The following is a 14,882-nucleotide window of genomic DNA, read 5'->3' as shown; positions in this document are numbered from 1 at the left end:
AGTGCCAGGAGGAGCTGTGCTTCAATACCAACCACCTCCAAAGCAGCTCAAACTCCTTCACATGCTGCCATTATCTCTTTTTCAGTTGGAGTACAGTGGGCCTCAGATCATGTGTCCCTAGGGACTCCAAAACCCTAGGGATCGACCTTGAGTCTCCCATGGTGCTTTCTGCCAGAGACTCCAGGTAGGACCATTCTCCCTGGCTGCAGTGTAGAGCACATCTTTTATATCTGGTCTTGTCTGGACTGGCCCAAGGGCTACTGCATGAACATTTTCCTGTTTAATTTGTTCAAAGGCTTGTCGTTGCTCAGGGCCCCATTTGAAATTGTTCTTCTTCCGAATCACCTGATAGAGAGGGCTTTTCTATCCTCTGCAACTTCTGTCATTTTAGATTCTAAAACTGGAATACATAATGGCAGGCACGTGAAAACACATCCTCTGTTCCCTCTTTGTTGGTATTAGTTACAGTCCCCCTCCATCCAGTCTGACTCTCAAACTGCCATCTCTCAATCTTGAAAACTTTCAAGTATGGTGATTCCATGACCTCTTTGGGTAACTTGTTCTGGTGTTTTATTATCCGTGTAGAGGGTTTTTTTCTCCTTATATCCAGTCAGATCTTCCTCTGTTTCCATCCATGATCATTGTGTCTCATTCTCCCACTATGCACCTCAGTAAAGAGCCTAGCTCTATCTTCTCTATAGGCTTCTCTTATGTATTGGAAGGCTGTGACTACAGCCCCTTTAAGCCTTCTCTTCTCAAAGATAAATATCCCAGTTCCCTCAACTTCTCCTTATAGGGCCTGTAGTCAAGCACCCTGACCATCTTGGTGACCCTTTGCTGAACTTGCTCAAGTTTATCAATATTTTTCTTGTACTGGAGAGGCCAAAACTTGATGCAGCATTCCAGATCTGGTCTAATGAGTGCTGAGTAAAGGGGAAGAATCACTTAGAAACATAGAATCATAAAATGGAATGTTGGAAGGGTTGGAAGGGACCTTCAAAGATGGTCTAGTCCAACCTCTCTGCCATGGGCAGGGACATCTTTCACTAGATTAGGTTGCTCAAAGCCCCATCCAACCTGACCTTGAACACTTCCAGGGATGGGGCATCCACAACTTCTCTGGGCAACCTGTTCCAGTGTCTCACCACCCTCATCATAAAGAATTTCTTCCTTATATCCATTCTAAACCTACCCTCTTTCAGTTAAATCTTTTGCCCATGTCCTGTCACTACAGGCCCTGGTAAAAAGTCTTTCTCCATCTTTCTTATAAGCCCCCTTTATATATATTTAAATGCCGCAATAAGCTTCCCCTGGAGCCTTCTCTTCTCCAGGCTGAACAACCCCAACTCTCTCAGCCTTTCTTCAGAGGAGAGGTGTTCCAGCCCTCTGATCATTTTCGTTGCCCTCCTCTGAACTCTCTCTAACAGGTCCATCCACGTCTGTCTTGTACTGGGGACCCCAAAGCTGGACGGAGTACTTCAGGTGGGGTCTCACGAGAGTGGACTGGAGGGGGAGAATGACCTCCTTCGACCTTCTAGCCACACTTCTTTTCATGCAGCCTAGGATACTTTTTGGGCTGCAAGCGTGCATTGTTGGCTCATGTCAGTCGCCGAAGAGTGCGGCTCCGGTGCCGGCCCGACCCGCAGCGGAGCGGCAGATCTAGGCGCACAGGGGGTTTTTCCTGACTTTCCAGAGGCAGGGAAATGCCAGGGACGTGGAAGAGACCCACCACGAGCCGGCTGCTCTCGCAGGAACTGCTGACGAGACCTGGGCGTTGCCAAAGCAACGACGCCTATAAAAAGCAGCCTAGGGAGCACTAGTGACCCGGAGCGCGGCGAACAGAGCATGGCCCGTCAGTTTGCACGGCAGTTGGAGCGGGCAGGGCCTAGCCAGTCTACCTGCTCAAGAGGAGAGTCCACTGGTGGTCATCACTCTGTCATAGAAGGAGTTCAGCCATGGCGCCCACCAGGCAGAAAGCCCTAAGCTCTGTGCTCGCCAGAAGTCATGTGGCAACACAGACAGAGCTGCCACAGAAGCATGCAGCCACCCAGCTCTCAGGCTGCAGGGAGTGTCTGAGCTTGGCACTGGCAGGGGAAGGCAGCAGTGAGCTTGGCTGCCTGAGGTGTGACCAGGTGGACGACCTGCTCAGCCTGGTGGCAGAACTCCGTGAATAAGTGGAGAGGTTAAGGAGCATCAGAGAGGCGGAGAGAGAGATAGACTGGTGGAGCCAAGCTCTGCCCTCCCTGAGGCAGAAACAGGGACAGCTAACAGACCAAAGCCAAAGTGAAGGGGACCCTGTATCCTCCCCTTGCGAGGCAGAAGGCAGCAGCCTCAAAGAGGGGAGTGAATGGAAACAAGTCCACGCACGGCGCGGCAGGCAAACCTTCTCCTCCTCACCCACCTCGCCATCCCACGTACCCCTGTGCAACAGGTACGAGGCTCTGGCTGTGGAAGGCCACTCGAGCGAGGATATGGATGTCAGTGAAGCTACTCCAGAGGTAGCACCTAGGCCCAAAAGGCCCGTGCCTCGGGTCATGACCACCCCAACAAAGAAGAAAAGGAGAGTTATAGTCGTAGGGGACTCCCTTCTGAAGGGTACAGAGGGCCCAATATGCAGGGCAGACCCTCCTCTCAGAGACGTCTGCTGCCTCCCCGGGGCCCGTGTCAAGGACATCGCTAGGAAACTCCCCAGCCTGGTACAGCCCTCTGACTATTACCCACTGCTGCTCCTCCATGTGGGTGGGGATGATGCAGAGACACGTACCACGAAAGCGATCAAAAGGGACTTCAGGCTCTTAGGACAGTCACTGAAGGATTCGGGGGCGCAGGTAATATTCTCCTCCCTCCTTCCAGTTGAGGGCAGCAATGTTGGGTGGAACAGGCGGACACAGTCCATAAATGCATGGCTCCGTGGCTGGTGTCAATGCCACAACTTTGGGTTCTTTGACGATGGGGCAGCCTACGCGGCACCAGGCCTGATGAACCCTGATGGGATTCATCTCTCTCAAAGGGGGAAGAGGATCTTTGCCCAGGAACTAGCAGGGCTCATCGACAGAGCTTTAAACTAGGCTCGAAGGGGGAGGGGGATAACATCAGGCTTGCCAGCGACATGTTGTGGGATGATGTGCCCAGGTTGGAGGGACGGGGCGCTGGCGAGGGCCCTCGGCCTACTGCTCAGAGACGTGCTGGATGCACTACAGCACGCTCGAAGCCTAGAAGAGACAAGCCAGGGGCTCCGGATGCAACAGGAACCAATGGGGTAACACTGGGAGAATACATCAAAAGAATCCCAGCCACCCCAGCCAATAAGTCAGCCTCACTGGGGGCACAACTGAAATGCCTCTACGCGAACGCACGGAGCATGGGGAATAAACAAGAGGAGCTGGAGACGTGTGTGTGCCTGCAAGGCTATGACCTTACTGGCATTACAGAGGCGTGGTGGGATAGCTCCTATGACTGGAGCGTTGGGATGGAAGGGTACAGGCTCTTTAGGAAGGACAGGCAGGGCAGGCGAGGAGGGGGCGTTGCCCTCTATGTCAATGACCAGCTGGAGTGCATGGAGCTCCACCTGGGGATGGATGAGGAGCCAATTGAGAGCCTATGGGTCAGGATTAAAGGGAGCACAGGGACAGGGGACATCATAGCGAGCGGCCTGCTACAGGCCACCTGAGCAGGGGGACCGAGCAGATGAAGCCATCTATAGGCAGATAGGAGCAGCCTCACGCTCACAAGCCCTGGTCCTTATGGGGGACTTCAACCACCCTGACATCTGCTGGAGGGACAACGCAGCTGAGCGCAAGCAATCCAGGAAGTTCCTGGAATGTGTTGATGACAACTTCCTCCTCCAAGTGATAGAGGAGCCCACGAGGAGAGGTGCCATGCTGGACCTTGTTCTCACCAACAAGGAGGGCCTGGTAGGGGATGTCAAGCTCAAGGGCAGCCTTGGCTGCAGTGACCACGAAATGGTGGAATTCAGGATCCTCAGGGCAGCGAGGAGGGCACGCAGCAAGCTCACTGCCCTGGACTTCAGGAGAGCAGACTTTGGCCTCTTCAGAGATCTGCTTGGTAGAATACCATGGGACAAAGCCCTGGAAGGAAGAGGGGCCCAAGACAGCTGGCTAATATTCAAGGATCACCTCCTCCAAGCTCAGGAGCGATGCATCCCAACAAAGAGGAAGTCAAGCAAAAACACCAAGAGGCCCCCGTGGATGAACAAGGAGCTCCTGGGCAAAGTCAAACAAAAAAAGGATGCCTGCAGAGGGTGGAAGCAAGGGCAGGCAGCCTGGGAGGAATACAGAGAAACTGTCCGAGCATCCAGGGATCAGGTTAGGAAAGCCAAAGCCCTGACAGAGATTACTCTGGCCAGGGATGTCAAGGACGACGAGAAAAGCTTCTGTAGGTACATTAGTGAGAAAAGGAGGACGAGGGAAAATGTGGGTCCCCTCCAGAATGAAACAGGCGACTTGGTTACCCAGGTGTCGTGGTTTTACCCCAGCCGGTAGCTGAGCACCACACAGCCGCTCACTCACTCCCCCTCATCGGGATGGGGGAGAGAATTGGAAAAGTTAAAGTGAGAAAACTCCTGGGTTGAGATAAAGACAGTTTAATAGGTAAAGCAAAAGCCGCGTGCACAAGCAAAGCAAGACAAAGAATTGATTCACTACTTCCCATGGGCAGGCAGGTGTTCAGCCATCCCCAGGAAAGCAGGGTTCCATCACACGTAACGGTTACTTGGGAAGACAAACGCCATCACTCCGAACGCCGCTGCCCCCCCCCTTCCCCCTTCCCCCAAGCTCCTTATAAACTGAGCATGATGTTATATGGTATGGAATATCCCTTTGGTCAGTTTGGGTCACCTGTCCTGTCTGTGTCCCCTCCCAACTTCTTGTGCACCCCCAGCCATCCCGCTGGCAGGGCAGTGCAAGAAGCAGAAAAGACCTTGGCCCCGTGTAAGCACTGCTCAACAATAGGTCCATAGAACAAAAATGTCTCTATATTATCAATGCTGTCTCCAGCACAAATCCAAAACATATCCCCACACTAACTACTATGAAGAAAATCAATCCTCTCAGCTGAAACCAGGACACCAGGATATGGAGAAGGCTGAGGTACTCAATGACTTCTTTGCCTCAGTCTTCACTGGCAAATCCTTGAGCCACACTGCCCAGGTCACAGAAGGGAGGGACGGGGAGAATGCAGAACCGCCCACTGTAGGAGAAGATCAGGTTCGAGAATATCTAAGGAACCTGAAGGTGCACAAGTCCATGGGACCTGATGAGTTGCATCTGCGGGTCTTGAGGGAACTGGCGGATGAAGTGGCCAGGCCACTCGCCATCATATTTGACAAGTCCTGGCAGTCTGGTGAAGTTCCTGCCGACTGGAAGAGGGGGAACATAACCCCCATTTTTAAGAAGGGTAAAAAGGAAGACCCGGGGAAATATAGACCAATCAGTCTCACCTCCGTGCCTGGCAAGATTATGGAGCAGACCCTCCTGGAGACAATGCTCAGGCACAAGGAAACTAAGGAGGTGATTGGTGACAGCCAACACGGCTTCACCAAGGGAAAATCATGCCTGACAAATTTGGTGGCCTTCTGTGATGGGGTTACAGCGTTGGTGGATAAGGGAAGGGCAGCTGACATCATCTACCTGGAGTTGTGCAAGGCATTTGACACTGTCCCGCATGACATCCTTGTATTTAAATCGGAGAGACATGGATTCGATGGATGGACCACTCGGTGGATAAGGAATTGGCTGGATGGTTGCACTCAAAGAGTTGTGGTCAACGGATCAATGTCCAAGTGGAGAACAGTCATGAGTGGCGTTCCTCAGGGGTCGGTACTGGGACAAGGGCACTGTTCAACATCTTTGTCGGCGACATGGACAGTGGGATTGAGTGCATCCTCAGCAAGTTTGATGACAACACCAAGCTGTGTGGTGTGGTCAACACACTGGAGGGAAGGGATGCCATCCAGAGGGACCTTGACAGGCATGAAGTTCAACAAGGCCAAGTGCAAGGTCCTGCACGTGGGTCAGCGCAATCCCAAGCACACCTGCAGGCTGGGTGGGGAATGGATTGAGGGCAGCCCTGAGGAGAAGGACTTGGGGGTATTGATTGATGAGAAGCTCAACATGAGCCAGCAATGCACGCTTGCAGCCCGGAAAGCCAACCGTGTCCTGGGCTGCATCAAAAGAGGTGTGACCAGCAGGTCAAGGGAGGTGATCCTGCCCCTCTGCTCTGCTCTCGTGAGACCCCACCTGGAGTACTGCATCCAGCTCTGGGGTCCCCAGTACAGGAGAGACATGGAGCTGCTGGAGTGAGTCCAGAGGAGGGCCATGAAGCTGATCAGAGGGCTGGAGCACCTCTCCTATGAGGACAGGTTGAGAGAGTTGGGATTGTTCATTCTGGAGAAGAGAAGGCTCCAGGGAGATCTAATTGCGGCCTCCCGGTACCTGAAGGGGGCCTACAGGAAAGATGGGGAGGGAGTGTTTATGAGGGAGTGTAGTGACAGGACAAGGGGTAATGGGTTTAAGCTGAAGGAGGGTCTATTTAGATTCGATGTTAGAAAGAAATTCTTTACTGTGAGAGTGGTGAGGCACTGGAAGAGGTTGCCCAGAGAGGTTGTGGAGGCCCCATCCCTGGAAGTGTTCAAGGCCAGGTTGGATGAGGCTTTGGGCAACGTGGTCTAGTGGAAGGTGTCCCTGCCCATGGCAGGGGGGTTGGAACTAGATGATCTTTAAGGTCCCTTCCAACCCAAACCATTCTATGATTCTATGAAATTCCTAAATACATTTTTCCTAAGGATTTATTAATTGTTTGTCCTTCTTAATTTTAATTTCTCATTTAAGGTGGTAATTTGAGTTCTTTCATTTCTTCTTCATGTATCTCTGGAGTTGTACTGGGTTTACATGGCAAGGTGTATTGGGTCTGGCTGAGATGGAGTTAATTCTCCCCACAGCAGCCCTCATGGTGTTGTGCTGTGTATTGGTAGCTAGCAACATGTTGATAACACACCAGTGCTTTGGCTGCTACTGAGCAGTGCTGGCACACATCAAGGCTGTCTCTCCAACATTTCTTCCCCCCCAGGAGCAGGCTGGGGGTGGGTAAGATCTTGGGAGGGGACACAGCCAGGACAGCTGACCCAAAGCAACCAAAGGGATATTCCATACCATATGATGTCTGCTCAGCAATAAGAAGCTGAGAGACAGGGGGAGGAACAGGGTGGAGGCATTCGTTTGTTTTTTTTTTATACAATGTTTGTCTTCTGGAGTAAGGACTACACATACTGAAGCCCTGCTTCCCAGGAAGTGGCTGGACATCGCCTGCTGATAGGAAGTAGAGAATAATCTTTTGGTTTTTGCTTTGCTTCCGCATGCAGCCTTTTGCTTTAGCTACATTAAACTGCCTTTATCTTGACCCACAAGTTTGGGGTTGTTTTTTCCATCTTATTTTTCTCCCCTCCCTGCCTTGCTGAGGAGGGGAGTGATAGAGCGGCTCTGGTGGGCACCTGGCGTCCAGCCGAGGTTAAACCACCAAACAAGGTTTTGGTAGCAGAGGGGGGCTACAGGGGAGGCCTTTGTTGGAAGAGATCAGGAACTGCCCCCATGTACAACAGCGACAGTTTCAGATGGCTGCAAAACAGATCCACCACTGTCCAAAGCTGAGCTGGTCAGCAAAGCTGGTGGCGCCTCTGTGAAAGGGTAAAAAATGCTGCACAGCAGCTGTGAGGGAGAGGAGTGAGAAAAATGTGGGAGAAATAACCCTGTAGACACCAAGGTCAATGAAGAAGGAGAGGGAGGAGGTGCTCCAGGTACAGCAGCAGAAATTCCCCTGCAGCCCATGGAGAAGACCATGGTGAATCACATTGCCCCACTGCAGCCCATGGAGGGCCACATTGGAGCAGATCCCCACCCTGCAGCCCATGGAGGACCCCACGGTGGAGCAGGCTCTTGGCAGAAACTGTGGTCTATGGGGGATCCACGCTGGAGCAGAGGAAGAACGTGAGTAGGAAGGAGTGGCAGAGTTGAAGCATTATGAACTGACCGCAACCCCCATTTTTCATCCCCCTGCGCTGCTCAGGACAGCGATGAGGAGGTAGACCTGGGAAAAAGGGGGGATGGGAGAAAGGTGGTTTTAGTTTTGTTCTTTTTTCTCACTCTCCTACTCTGTTATTAATTGGCAATAAATTAAATTCATTTCCCCAAGTCGAGTCTGTTTTGCTAGTGATGGTAATTGCTGAGTCATCTTGCTGTCCTTATCTCAACCCACAAGCTTTTTCATCATATTTTCTGTTGAGGAGGGGGAGTGAGAGAGCAGCTTTGTGGGCACCTGGCATCTAGCCAAGATTAAACCACCTCAGTAGTTTGTGGGTTTTTTAATAATTGTTTTCTCTTTTCCTCTCTAAACAAAACATCTCAACTCAAATGGGAATCTCCTCATGGTTGGCTCAGAACTTCCTATTTCAGATCTTACTTTAAAGAGAAAGAATAATGATAACTTAAGAGTATTTTGAATGATAAATCAATGTTCACTTTGCAGATGAAAAAAAGCACGTTTGGAAGCGCATCAGTTTGTCTCCAAGGTCAGTCAGTATCTCTAGTCTAATTAAACTGACATCTTCATAATGTACCATTTTGCTGCTAGCTTCTTCGTGTCTTTCTAAATAGTTACAAGTATATCTGGCATTGCTTCTTCTAATATAGCATTTTAAAGGCATTTCGCTATTATGGCTTAGCTGTCTTTAAAAATGCTGATGTATCCCAGTTCTTTGACCCTCCTGTGAGCAAAGGACAATGTGTAGCTTGAACTGTGTATGGCTCAAGCCCACAAGATGCAGGCTAAACTGAAATCTAATGCTGAGAAGTTATGAACCTTCAAAATTTCATTGCCTGTCAGAGATTCATCTTGTGCTAGAACTTTTATGTCAGGACCTCTGCATGTGTAGTGAATGGGTTCTCTTGTTTTAACAGCTGCATGTTGGCAGTATGGGTCAGGCCTTCTGGAGAAATCTCTTATTGTGGCTTGCATCTTATTTTGAAGTTGAAGTGACTAATGCCCTGGAAAAAGTTGCCTCTGTACCTCTACTTCCTGCTAATAGATTCCAGTGTCTGTTCTTTAAACAACTATTGAGTTTTCTGGTGTGCTTCTTGCAAGTTCTGTAAAACTGGCATCAGGGTTATTTGCTGCTTAGGTGTAATCAGGGAATTCTACTAGATGTATATTTTTCCTTTACCAAAAAAGATCTGATTTTTATTTCCCATTCATTAAATGGATGTTTGTCTAGATGTGTGTATTATCTTTGCTATCCTCTGTTTCTCTGACAAAAATGGCTTTAATTAGGCTACCTATTTTGTAGCATTTTTCTTCTTTATTCTATAGTTATTTTGCATCTTATTATATTTTGTCCTGCCTGAGCTGTTACTGGTTGATGCCTCATTTGGCATTGCTTGATTACACTATAGTGGGGGAAAAAATATCCAGTGTTCTCCAGAGGAGAAATTATTTCTTTCAGTTTTCACCATAATACCTTTAGCTTCTCCTCCTGGTTAACGCTTGGATCCACTCCTTGGTAATCCATGCACACCCAGTTTTGGCTGAACTCCTGCCTAGTCAAATAACTAGAGTTATATTTAATTTTTGTGCCTGGGTGTTTGCCATTTTAGGTATACTTTTAGTCTTCCTAACTATTTTTACCTATTAAAAATTATGCTTTCCATTGCCTTCAGAAGGGTTCACTTCCTATTTGGCTAGTGGTTCAAACAACAGTTTAAGCCATCTCCTAAATATTTCTGAAGAATGGCCATAAATAGCTGTTCTCCTGTGCTATAGAAATGTGTGTAGTTCATACAGTTTTTTAAATTAGAGATCTCATTTGCTATATTGAAACTGCTAAATATGTGGCTGCTCTTCAGTTGCATGGAAACCTAGCTATAAAATAAGGTTTAGAAAAGAAGTAATTGAGTTGCCTGGCATAGGTTTTGATCTATCTGATATACTGTGCAAACAAATCATGTTTTCAGTCGTCTTTGACAGCTAGTTACTAGATTAATGAAATCTCAAACACCATAAAACAAATTTGGGTTCTGTATCTTTTACTACTTAGCCCTAAGACCTAGAAGTCTTCAGTTACTCTTATATATCATATAGTGTAGATTTTGCAGTGCTTGAGAGAAAATGCACTTCAGTAGTTTATAATGGTGACGTGGTTTAGCCCCAGCCGGTAGCTAAGTAAGTGCCACGCGCCGCTCGCTCACCCCTCCCCCGGCGGGATGTGGAGGAGAACGGAAAAACAACGGCAAAGCCTCGAGGGTTGGGATAAGGGCAGTTTACTGGGACACCAAGGGAGAGGGAAACAATCAACAACAGTGCTGATAACAGATAGTAACAATGGTGACCACCGACCGACCGGACGCTCGACCCGTCCCGGAGCCACGCCGACACGCCGAACCCGCCCCTGCCCGCCTAGCCCCCTTTTATGGTGAGCATGATGTCACATGGTATGGAATAGAATGGAATATGTATCTGGTATGGTCCATGCTCACAGTCTGGATGCCAAAGATGTGATTTTTCGATGAAGTTTCTGGGCACCAGTTGAAGGCAGTTCTAGTTCCATCATCGTGGCACTTTGTTCAGTTTCAAAGTCCATCCTTCATTAGTTTTGGGTGATTCTTATGGTCATACCATTCATACAGTATATCACTATTAATATCATGCAATTTAATTTATTGGCTATTTTCACCCAAAATCAAATCCCCTTGGGGTACACACCAGACTTCCCCATCTTTTCTCATCACCCACCAAGTGCACCCTGGTCCCTGAGCAAAAGCAATCCCGCAGATGGGCTTGCCTTTGCCTGAAGCAGGGATAACCCAAACTGTTTTACCCAACATATTTTTCATGTGCACTACAGGAACTTTATCCCCTTCTACTGGGCGTGGAAATTTTGATTGGGCAGGGCCAGCTCGATTGGCAGATCCCCTAGTGTTAACTAACCAGGTGGCCTTTGCTAAATGTGTGTCCCAGTGTTTGAGGGTCCCACCACCCATTGCTCTCAGGGTAGTTTTTAGCAGCCCATTACACCTTTCAACTTTCCCAGAGGCTGGTGCATGGTAGGGGATGTGATACACCCACTCAATACCATGCTCTTTGGCCCAGGTGTCTATGAGGTTGTTCCGAAAATGAGTCCTCTTGTCTGACTCAATTCTTTCTGGGGTGCCATGTCGCCACAGGACTTGCTTTTCAAGACCCAGAATAGTGTTCCGGGCAGTGGCATGGGGCACAGGATATGTTTCCAGCCACCCAGTGGTTGCTTCCACCATTGTAAGAACGTAACACTTGCCTTGGCGGGTTTGTGGGAGCGTGATGTAGTCAATTTGCCATGCTTCCCCATATTTATATTTCAACCATTGTCCTCCATACCACAGAGGCTTTACCCGCTCGGCTTGCTTGATTGCAGCACACGTTTCACATTGATGGATGACCTGTGAGATGGAGTCCACCCCTCGATCACGGGCCCATCTATATGTCGCATCTCTTCCTTGATGACCTGAGGTGTCATGGGCCCACCGCGCTAGAAATAATTCACCCTTACGCTGCCAGTCCAAATCCACCTGAGCCACTTCAATCTTGGCAGCTTGATCTACCTGCTGGTTGTTCTGATGTTCCTCAGTGGCCCGACTCTTGGGTACGTGGGCATCTACATGACGTACTTTTACAACTACTTTCTCTAGCCGGGCAGCAATATCTTGCCACAGTGGGGCAGCCCAGATGGGTTTGCCTCTACGCTGCCAGTTGCTCTGCTTCCACTGCTGTAACCACCCCCACAGGGCATTGGCCACCATCCATGAGTCAGTGTAGAGGTACAGTGTTGGCCACTTTTCTCTTTCAGCAATATCTAAAGCCAGCTGGATGGCTTTCACCTCTGCAAACTGGCTCGATTCACCTTCTCCTTCAGCAGCTTCCGCAACTCGTCATGTAGGACTCCATACAGCGGCCTTCCACCTTCGATGCTTTCCCACAATGCGACAGGACCCATCAGTGAAGAGGGCATATGATTTCTCATCTTCTGTTAGTTTATTATACGGTGGGGCTTCTTCAGCACGTGTCACCTCCTCCTCTGGCGACATTCCAAAATCTTTCCCTTCTGGCCAGTCTGTGATCACTTCCAGAATCCCTGGACGATTGGGGCTTCCTATTCTAGCCCGCTGTGTGATCAGCGCAACCCACTTACTCCACGTAGCATCGGTTGCATGATGTGTAGAAGGGGCCCTCTCTTTGAACATCCAACCCAGCACTGGCAGTCGGGGTGCCAAGAGGAGCTGTGCTTCAGTGCCAATCACCTCTGAAGCAGCTCGAACCCCTTCATAGGCTGCCAATATCTCCTTTTCTGTTGGAGTGTAGCGGGCCTCGGATCCTCTGTATCCCCGACTCCAAAACCCCAGGGGTCGACCTCGAGTCTCCCCTGGTGCTTTCTGCCAGAGACTCCAGGCAGGGCCATTCTGCCCCGGCTGCGGTGTACAGCACATTTTTTACATCTGGTCCTGCCCGGACTGGCCCAAGAGCTACGGCATGAAGTATTTCTTGTTTAATTTATTCAAAACCTTGTCCTTGCTCAGGGCCCCATTGGAAATCATCCTTCTTCCGGGTTACATGGTAGAGAGGGCTTACTATCAAACTGTAATTCGGAATGTGCATTCTCCAGAAAGCCACAACGCCTAAGAAGGCCTGTGTCTCCTTTTTGTTGGTTGGTGGGGACATGGCTGCTATTTTGTTGATAATATCCATTGGGATCTGACGCCGCCCATCATGCCACCTTATTCCTAAAAATTGGATTTCCTGCGCAGGCCCCTTCACCTTACTTCGTTTTATGGCAAAGCCAGCCTGCAGCAGGATTTGGATTATTTTCTTCCCTTTCTCAGAAGCTTCCTCTGCTGAGTTGCCCCATACAATGATGTCATCAATGTATTGCAGGTGCTCTGGGGCTTCACCCTTTTCCAGTGCAGTCTGGATCAGGCCATGGCAGATGGTGGGGCTGTGTTTCCACCCCTGGGGCAGTCGATTCCAGGTGTACTGGATGCCCCTCCAAGTGAAGGCAAACTGTGGCCTGCACTCTGCTGCCAAAGGGATCGAGAAAAATGCATTGGCTATATCAATTGTGGCATACCACTTGGCTGCCTTTGACTCCAGTTCATATTGAAGTTCCAGCATGTCTGGCACGGCAGCACTCATCAGTGGTGTGACTTCATTCAGGCCACCATAGTCTACCATCAGCCTCCACTCTCCATTGGACTTCCGCACTGGCCATATGGGACTGTTAAAGGGTGAGCGGGTTCTGCTGATCACTCCCTGACCCTCCAGTTGATGAATTAGTTTGTGGATGGGAACCAGGGAGTCTCGGTTGGTGCGGTATTGCTGCCGGTGCATCATTGTGGTAGCAATTGGCACCTGTTGCTCTTCAACCCACAGGAACCCCACAACTGAAGGGTCCTCAGAGACCAGGCAAACTAGACAACAGTTCAATTTCCTCCGCTTCCAAGGCAGCTATTCCAAAAGCCCACCAGTAGCCTTTTGGGTCTTTGAAATACCCTCTCCGGAGGTAGTCTATGCCCAGGATGCATGGAGCCTCCGGCCCAGTCACAATGGGGTACTTTTGCCACTCATTCCCAGTTAGACTTACTTCAGCCTCCAGCAGAGTCAACTGTTGGGATCCCCCCGTCACACCAGAAATAGATATTGGTTCCACTCCTTCACAGTTCGATGGCATTAGGGTACACTGTGCACCCGTGTCCACTAGGGCCTTGTACTCTTGTGGGTTCGATGTGCCAGGCCATCGGATCCACACAGTCCAATAAACCCTATTGTCCCTTTCCTCCACCTGGCTGGAGGCAGGGCCCCTCTAGTCCTGCTCGTCATAGTCACTACTCACCTCTTGCAAAAAGGACTTAGAAGTCCCTTCAAGAGGATCAGAAGTGCAATCTGGCCTTTCACTTGGTCTGGGGGGCTGCCCGGTGGAAACTGGAGCAGCATTCTTTCTGGAAGAGTCCCTTCTTACAGCTGTCTTGCCTTGTAGCTCATGTACGCGTGCCCGCAGGGTTGAGGTGGGCTTCCCATCCCATTTCCTCATGTCTTCTCCGTGGTCACGCAGGAAAAACCACAGGATACCTCGTGGTGTGTATGCTCTATATCCCCTCTCTGGAGCAGAAAAACGCTTACTCTTCACTTTTCCAGTCGATTACTGCCAGTGAGTTGGCGTACGATGATGGTGCACTTCGCACAAATTTTCGCCACATGGGTCGGGTACAGTGGACTTCATCGGGGTCTGTGGGCAACTGTGCATTGTCCGGATCATAATAAACCATCTCCCGCACAGCTAATTCCCTCAGATATTGAATACCTCTCTCCATAGTGGTCCACTTGCCTGGCCGACATATGACATCTTCGCTGAAAGGATACCTTTCCCTCACGCTTGACAGGAGTCGCCTCCAGAGGCTAAGGGCCTGTGCCTTCTTCCCAATTGCTTTGTCAATGCCCCCTTCCCTAGGGAAGGATCCCAGCTGCTTGGCCTCCCTGCCCTCCAGTTCCAGGCTACTGGCCCCGTTATCCCAGCAGCGGAGCAGCCAGGTAATAATATGCTCCCCTGGAAGGCGGCTGAAATCTTTCCGCATATCTCGCAACTCACTTAGGGACAGGGATTGAGTAATCACTTCTGGTTCTGGCTCTTCTTCTTGTTCTCATGATGGCCCTGGTTCATCATCTTCTTTCACTAAGCGAACTGATTTCCTTGTGTATTTCTTTTTGTGTATAGGGGCAACTGATACTGGTGTGGGTTGATCTTTTGGCTCGGCTACAGTGCCTGTTGTGGGGGTTTGGGTAGCTGCAGTGCC

General features: G+C 49.9%; 1 protein-coding gene across 11 annotated transcripts in view; it reads left to right on the top strand.

The window, feature by feature from the left end:
* The window catches only part of LOC142599199 (polycomb group RING finger protein 3-like), a 115,609-nt gene that overhangs the window by 45,074 nt on the left and 55,653 nt on the right, over nt 1-14,882 (top strand). For 4 of the 11 annotated variants that reach the window (XM_075739114.1, XM_075739109.1, XM_075739110.1 and 1 more), the window contains one exon: nt 8,539-8,581. The exons of 6 other annotated variants lie outside the window; for them this stretch is intronic. The gene's annotated coding sequence lies outside the window, so the exon portion shown is untranslated. Of the gene's footprint in view, nt 1-7,498; nt 8,001-8,538; nt 8,582-14,882 lie in introns of those variants that run through there. One more of the 11 variants, XM_075739111.1, reaches the window with a different exon arrangement.

The sequence above is a fragment of the Balearica regulorum genome, chromosome W, assembly GCF_011004875.1.
Source record: "Balearica regulorum gibbericeps isolate bBalReg1 chromosome W, bBalReg1.pri, whole genome shotgun sequence".
Taxonomy (NCBI): Eukaryota; Metazoa; Chordata; class Aves; order Gruiformes; family Gruidae; genus Balearica; species Balearica regulorum.
Note: the sequence above shows the minus strand (reverse complement) of the source record. Positions and strands in the feature narration are given on the sequence as shown.